Source organism: Oxyura jamaicensis, chromosome 3 (genome assembly GCF_011077185.1).
Source record: "Oxyura jamaicensis isolate SHBP4307 breed ruddy duck chromosome 3, BPBGC_Ojam_1.0, whole genome shotgun sequence".
NCBI classification, from domain to species: domain Eukaryota; kingdom Metazoa; phylum Chordata; class Aves; order Anseriformes; family Anatidae; genus Oxyura; species Oxyura jamaicensis.
The window spans coordinates 38282926-38290914 of NC_048895.1; the positions used below are offsets into that span (position 1 = coordinate 38282926).

General features: G+C 33.2%; 1 protein-coding gene across 6 annotated transcripts in view; it reads right to left on the reverse strand.

The window, feature by feature from the left end:
• The window catches only part of FMN2 (formin 2), a 159382-nt gene that overhangs the window by 110113 nt on the left and 41280 nt on the right, over positions 1-7989 (reverse strand). The window lies entirely within an intron of this gene.

Here is a 7989-nt window from a genome sequence, read left to right on the forward strand (position 1 = left end):
TAAATGATAATGCAGGTGGGGGGGGAGGGGGGTCGACTTATCTTTCTTAGTTTTGATATAACCTTATTATGCCTTTTTTCTGCTGCCTCTTTAGGTGCTCTGCCATTGATCACAGACTGCTATAATAAAATTAGTTACACTCTGATCTTTCAGCATATGAAGAGATCATTGAAAACTAGCCACCTATAACAGCAATCCAATAAGCAACAGGTACCTTAAGTGTCAAGGATTTCTTTAAAAGTTAGGATAAAACCGTTCTGGATTTGTTTTCATGTGGCATAACACTTCCTTTCTTCTCTTGCATATGTTTTTTTTTTTTTTTCTATAGTATTTTAACAAATTTAAAAGACTTCCCATGTATTGATGCCAAGGAAACCATCAATCTCCACAGTTAAATCTGGCATACCCTGAACATTTCTACACTGGCATACTACAGAAAGGATTTGAACTCTTCTAGGCTAGGCTTTTCCTTAATTTTTCAGTTCAAATTGAGATGGACCGGCATTCTGGGAAGTTGTCACTGTGAAAACTACCTCATTCTATTATTTCTGTATTCTTTATTTAGAGCAACTAAACTAGTTTTTATGCTAGAAATAACAGAAAAGATTTTATTGCCCAAATACAAATGTTAATATAAATTCGGAGGACTTACAATGTCTTTAAGTTCTTCCTCTGATGGTGTGGTATTGGAGAGAAAAAAAAGACGATTTTCCAGGTGAACTTTGGCATATACTGATACACAACTGCCTGGAGTTTGAAACTTCTACACAGTGCACGACCTTTTCATCCAAGAGTTCAGCCAGACCACAAAATGGGAGGTTCACATGTTGCTTTTGTTTCAGGCTTCCAGCAGGGAATAACCAGCAAAAAATACCCACAGTAAGAATAAATCTTCGTAGAAGTGGAAGAATAGTCTTCATGGCCCTGAAATACGAGCCTACTACTCACTAAAGAAAAAGCGTGGTTAGATGGAACCAGTCTTCACAAATGTATTCACAAATGTGCTGAAGGTAGAGGCTGGAGGCCAGTCAGCTTTTCTAACTCTTTGAAAGTTGAAAAGCAAAGATGTATCATTTTTGGTAGGATAATGTTAAATAAAATAAATCACAAATCAAATGATCAGAGGTGAGCTTTATGTTTTGAGAGTTTAAGTAAAAACTGTAAAAAGTAAAAAAAAAAAATCTTGTTTGTACAAACAGAAGAAAGTGATCTTACTGCTGTTATTTATGCTATCTTAAATTAGAGAAAATAATAACTTGATTTTTAAAAAAATTAGTTAAAATTTAAATGTTCTGTTTCATATACAAAGAGTAGATACAAATAATATTCTTCTCAACTTTACTCTTGAATTCTCATTCAGGTATGGTAATTTAAAAAAAATCAATTTGGATATGTATAAACTAAATAAGTGTTAATTTATTCAAGAAAATTTCTGATCTCTCTTCCATACAAAATAGGGTCCAATGGAAATTCTCAGATTCTATATAACTGTAAAGGAACACCTGATCTCTAATGCTGATAGAAGTAAAAGAATTTCATCTTTAGATCATAGCCCAGTGTTAACTGGATGAGGTCTCTCTGGTTAAAATAAGTAAACAAGGAGAAATTAATTAAAATGAGTTTATCAGTGACAACTGTAATCCAGAACTGTCTGTAAATCCTGACCAACTTCCATTGTATAGAATTTGCAACCCCACATTTGAGACATTATTATTTCCAGAACATTAAGGTTGGTGCTACTTTTCAAAGAAGTTGTACTCAAAAAGACAAAGAACTCTGTCTGGTTTTGAGTATAAGGCGTAGTCAAACTGGAAAATGCAGAAGGTTCATTATTTATGAAAAAAAATTATTCTGCTCTACCATACATGTTAAATAGAAGTCTTGAGATCAGATGAAGCACTTGTAGCTGACCAGGAGTTTATTGATAATTATTTTAATCAAAACCTGTAAATACACAGTATTTGAACTAGGAATCTATGATTCTAGAACTAACTTAAAATAAATATATGTGCTTTTAGACCACACATTTTCAACTGTTCTTAAGCATGAGAAGATAAAAGCTTTATATGTTAAGATAAATCATCACATCAGAAATGTAACAGGTAATCATAAAGAAAGTCTATCATTCTAGCACTGACCAGGCAAATCAGGAAGTATATATCAGCAATACCACAGATCCATCTTTGGAGACGAGCAAAGTCCTGAGAAACATGACCAAATATCTAAGCTAGCCTTGCTTGGGGGAGGGTGCTGGTGGGGAAGGGATTGAACAACATGACCTCCTAATGTCTATTCAGCCTCAAATTATTCTATGATCTTTATATTACTTCAGAGCTGTAATTGAGGTAGTAAACGATGTATCAAAGAGGAAAAACAGAATAAAGAACCTTTCAAATTGAAATGAGTGTACTAGTAAAACTTGATCTTGACATGAACATTAAGAACAAGAATTAGAACAAAACAATTTTTAGTCTCACCAGGAAGAAAGAGTGTAAAAATCGTGCTATTATTGCTTCACTTAAAATTATACCAATATTCCTTTTAAAGAAGCAACCACTGCCTTCAAGCAAAACAAAGGAAGCCTATCCAAGTATTGTGAAGTCTGGATACCAAATAATAATATTTGTTCTGAGAATTAACTGGCTCTTTTTTTTTTTTTTTTTGCCACCATGCAGGTTTAATGTATTAGACTCCATTTATTTTTATTTAAATATGATGTCTATTACCTATATTCTATGCATATCAATTAATTGATCAAAAATCACGCCTTGTATTTGTTTTATATTTCTCTCTATCATCAGAACTAAATGAAAAAGATTCAGGGTTATGGTTGAAGAAACACCTTTTTTATTCATTACATATATCTAACATAAAATTGACCTCTATTTATATGATGGTAATTCAACAGTAAAGCTTTTCAGTTATCATTATAGAAAATTTTTTAGAAGCCTTGTAGATTATATCAATAATGTGTGCTCGCTTTGCTGTCTTAAAAAGAGAACACAAAACACCTTAACAATGACAGCATAGAGTTTTTGGAACTTTCAATATTTCAGGGTTTCTGTTATTATTTTTAGGACCCGGTTTTATTAGCCTTGGGAGATGCTCCAACTAATACACCTTAGTCAGATTTAAGCACAAAAGTTACAAGTACTCTTTACAGGCTAACTTATTAACTACCAGAAAGACACGTTTTTCTGACCAAGAAAAAAAAAAAAAAAAAAAAAAAAAAAAAAGTATTCTCACCGAAGTGTCTTAAGGACCCCACTGGGCATGACTTACTAGTGCATTGCACGGTCCTTTCAAAAATACTTAACTGCCATCTAGTGGCTGAGTAGTCCGACTTCTTTATGATATCCTCCAGGCTCTCTGAATGCTTCTTCCCTCGTTTCTATTATTTCTACTTGCATTCTTATCCTTCCTTCAGGGCCTGAGAAATTTTGACATTAACACAAGCCAGTGTTTCAATCCTAAAGCTCAGATACGGGTCATACAGGAGGAAGAACAGACAATCTCACAAATTATATTGGGGTCTCATTTCAGAATAGAACATCAGATACGCTTAGTCAATCACTTCATGCAATAAAAGTTTAGTTCATTTATCTACCTGAAGACAAAAAATGTCTTAGTGCTCATTAGGCTTTCTATACAAGAAACAAAATCCTTAAATTGCAGCATGTTTAAACTGAAGAGTAAGTTTTAATTTCAAGAAGCTAAGACAAATCTACATTAATAAAATTGGAAACTTCTGCATAAAAACATTTAAAAGACAGAGTATACCTGATTTATCGGGAGGTTTAACAAAGGTTAGCCTCCCCTTTACTGCCCACTAAAATGTTCTGCACTTGTGCAGTTTGTATGACTCTAGCAGTAAGGTCTTTTGCCAGCTTTCTATCATTTCTTGCATCACAAAAACTTTGTTTCCTTTCTGTACATATTTGATAAAGCATTATTTGTTTCAATGCTAACAAGAGAACACAATATGCCTACATATGCTTCCTGACATTCACCTGTTTTAATTTAAGATATCCTAATTATAACATTAAACATTGGGACTGAAATTAGAATATAAGTTGCTGCACCACACATTGCAAACCGAGATAATTTTGTGAAAAGATTCTTGTGAAAAGATCAAATTAAAAAAAAAAAAAATCTAACTTTTTGCAGCTTTTTATTTTCTGAGATTGGGATATGCTGGCATGACATTGCAGGAAGTTTACACTGACAACAGTTGTTCTCCTTAAAACAATATATCTGTCTTTTGTGAGGACAGAGACCACTAATACGTACTATGCAAGATGCAACAAGTAGACTTCATTATCATTCTGTTCATAGGGAACACTTCCAGAATGTTTGCTTCTTTCATACTCCTTTCTCTCCTCAGTGAAAATACTTTGTTTTATCTATGTAGGTACCTTTTTTTCCCCTTCCCTGCTGTAACACTTGAGCAATACTTTTTGTAGGAAAAGAGTTATCTTAGAAGACTTGTTCATTGCCTGCCCACTAATTCCGTTTCATAAAGTAACCTGAAACGTAGTGAAGGGACAGAAGAGAAGTAGCATGTGTTCTCAGGATCATTGGGCCCTTCTGAAAGAAGATCTCAAGAAAGAGTATGTGAAATGAAGCAGAGCAAAATAATAACAATAGGCCAAAGAATGAGGAATTTTCCCTCATAACCTCCAAAATCAATTTTTCTCTGATTTCTACTGAACACAGTTGTTAACCAGTCTCATTTACAGTTGCATCTATCCTGATGAGAGCTATGTCATACAAAAATGAGAAAGGCTTTAAAAAAAATATATTTATTATAGAATCATTTCCCCATTTCAGATAAATCTTACATTTACCTTGCCTTATCTCTACAAATTATCTATCAGTCTGAACTTTCAGTTAAGGAAGTTTTGAGCAGCATGCATGTTTCGAAGACAAATTTAAGGTGTGACACTGTATAATAATGAAAAGTAAGCCCCAATCCAGGCAACATTTCATATTTTTTAGAGACACATTACGTATTTATGTTTAAGGATACCTAACTTTTTTCTAGTATTACTACGTGTCCAAATTAGAACATTCCAAATGGCATTAAGTAATAATTTAATAACTTAAGCTTAAATTATAATAATTTGTAGTTAAAGGCTAAAGTAAGAAAAAAAATCCCCTAAAACACAGGGAGAAGGGTTGTCAAAGTGTAGTAGTTAGAAATATTCTACAGAGACACTCCAATAGTTAGAGTTATCATATTTTCAAAGTGGAAAGTATATTCGACATTGCAAAAAGTGTCCTGTAATTTAAGGTTTTTAAAGCTAGAATTGTTTCCCTGTGATATTGTTGGAAAGTGCATCAATAGATCACGCAGCATAAATCTGTCTTCAGTGCCCGAGAGCCGCCAAAATGTTGTCTGGTTGTTACTACTTGTTGAAGTACACAGCATTCCAAAAGGCTTATTATTTTGGTTGAGGGATTGTTTGTTGGTTGAAATGAGGTGAACCAAACCAAAATGAACAACTGAACATGAAACGCTACAGGCGTAGTGTTTTTTTGATGGCAAAATTTTCCACTGTAAGTATACTTTAGATGCTCAATGTAAACTATCATATAACCAAACTGCTAGAAATTGGATCAGTCTGGCAAAATCTCATCTTCTGAGATAGGATTACAGAGGCCAGTCATCCTCAATGGAATGATTAACAATTCATGACATCTGTATGCTGACCTTTAAATAAATGCTATCAGGGCTTTCTTTCTAAATTCATGTAATACTCAGAATAGGCACTCATTGCAAATGACCAAAAAAACAATTTTAAAAGAATTAAGATAATAGTATAAGAGAAAAAGGAATTTAGATGACTGTCAAACAATTTGTAAGTTTCTGTTTCTGTGATGTCCCACTAACAAGGCTTAGTTTTCAAGTGCTCATTTTACAATTAGAAAAAGAGTTTTTGTGTTACACTTCTACCACATAAAATAAAACAAACTAAAATTGAGTTAAAGTGTAGGGAAAATTGCAATGGTACCATACAAGGTCACAGGTGTGAAAGAGAAAAGAACTTGGCTCTTGCACAAAAGTACAGCTGCCAAATCACAACATCGGATTTAAAGCTCAAGTTTCTAAAAGAGTTTTTCTCTTCTTCCTTCACTAAAGAATTTAGGCCTAACCAAAAATTGTTTGTTCTGAGAAGACCTTGTAGACATTGTTGCTTGTTTTTGGCATTTCAAAACTAGGAGTTGAAATGGATGCCAGTTTCTCTTATTTTCCTCCTGCACTAAAAACAAACACCCCTGTGCCCTCTTTTTTTTTTAATTGTGACTTTTAAAAAGTTGCTTTTGTTCAGTCAAAGATAGCTATCTTAAAACTTTAGGAAATTGTGCTGCAACATATAAGGTTATGGTCATAAAGGTTGTATCATAAAGGTAAGGAAATGGTCAGAATATACAAAAAAAAATAAAAAATAGGCCCTTCCAATGGTAAGAAAGTGCAGAATCCATCCAGACCAGGGCCGGGGGGGAGGGAGAAGAAGAGTCTTCTTGGTTTATTATAAGTGAGATAAGCATCATTTTACATTTGCATTTGTTTTTACGTCGATATTGACAATATCCAATTATTTTTATATCATGTAGACAATGTCTTTTCCCAGGGAAGGTTTATGGTACAAAGGAAATCTATGAGTAAACTCAGTTGATCAGTATCAAATTTTACACTAGATCAACCCCTCTGTTATTACCCACTTGACTAACCACTGCCAATGCTTGCTTTCTTCAGAAAGAAAACCTGTAGACAAACTAGAATAAGCATACAAGAAGCCAGAACTTAAGTAGAGACATTTCATAGTGTTTTATCACTTTTCAAATAGTACAAATCACACCAAGAATGAACTGACTGTAGTATTTATCTACAAGCAATGAAAGAAGAGTTATTTTTTACCATTCTACTTTGTAGATTTTTTTATATATATATTTTTGTTAGATACACTCAACTGTTAGGGACTGCTTAGTTTTATCCACTTGCAGTTTCTCATATCAAGTAACTTCCACTCTGATTTTCAACAGAAACCAGAATGAATACATAATAAGAAAAACTTGAAATAATGCTTTGTCGAAGAGGTGATCATGCTTACAAAGCATTTATTGCTGCTGTTCATTGATGAATAATAGTACAGAATGGAACAATTTCACATTATTGCTGTAAAAGACAAACAGTAAGCAACATGGATGGGGATCTCTAACACCAGCAAATGCAATTCATTAATCAGTCAACATGATAGGTTAAAGACAGAAGAGACATCAAAGAAATGTTATTTGTTCAGGCAACCAAGCAGTGCTCTAGTGTTGCTGGTTAAACTTCATTCCAATAACAAAAGAATCAAATCTTTAGGGAAACTACCTAAGCAGTCAAATATTTTCATTAATTTTCCAGTAAAAAAAAAAAAAGAATTTCATGTAGATTTTTTTCTGATAGTAAATTAAAATTCTAGATATGGATAAAATATGCTTTTATGTGCAATATCTTTCTGGATATATATGAGTAAGCCTTAAAAAAAAAAAAAAGCCCAAAATATTGCTCGTGAAAAGTAGTAAAATACTGAAATAAATGCACGGGGCAAATATTTTACAATTTACACTTATCATATTGCTATGCAGAATAATTTTGTGATATGATTTTAATTAAAAAATCTAAATTAAGTGCTCTTAATTATGGAGATTGGAGTTAAGTAACTGACTAGAACTCTTGACGTGTTATTTGGTAAGACAAAAACATGCAGGTAATATACCTCCTTCCCCCATCCATATTCTTAAAATCCCTGCTTGAACCTGAACTGTATTTGCAAGTCTAGCAATACAGAGAATACATTTCACTAGGCATTTCTTATTTTCTTCCTCCAAAACAAAAACAATGATCGTTTTTACGAAATACTGCTCAGTGCAGCAATCCTTGAGGCATCCAGTCATTAGCGTAAAAGAAGAGGGCTGGGGGAGAAAAAGACCAACCCT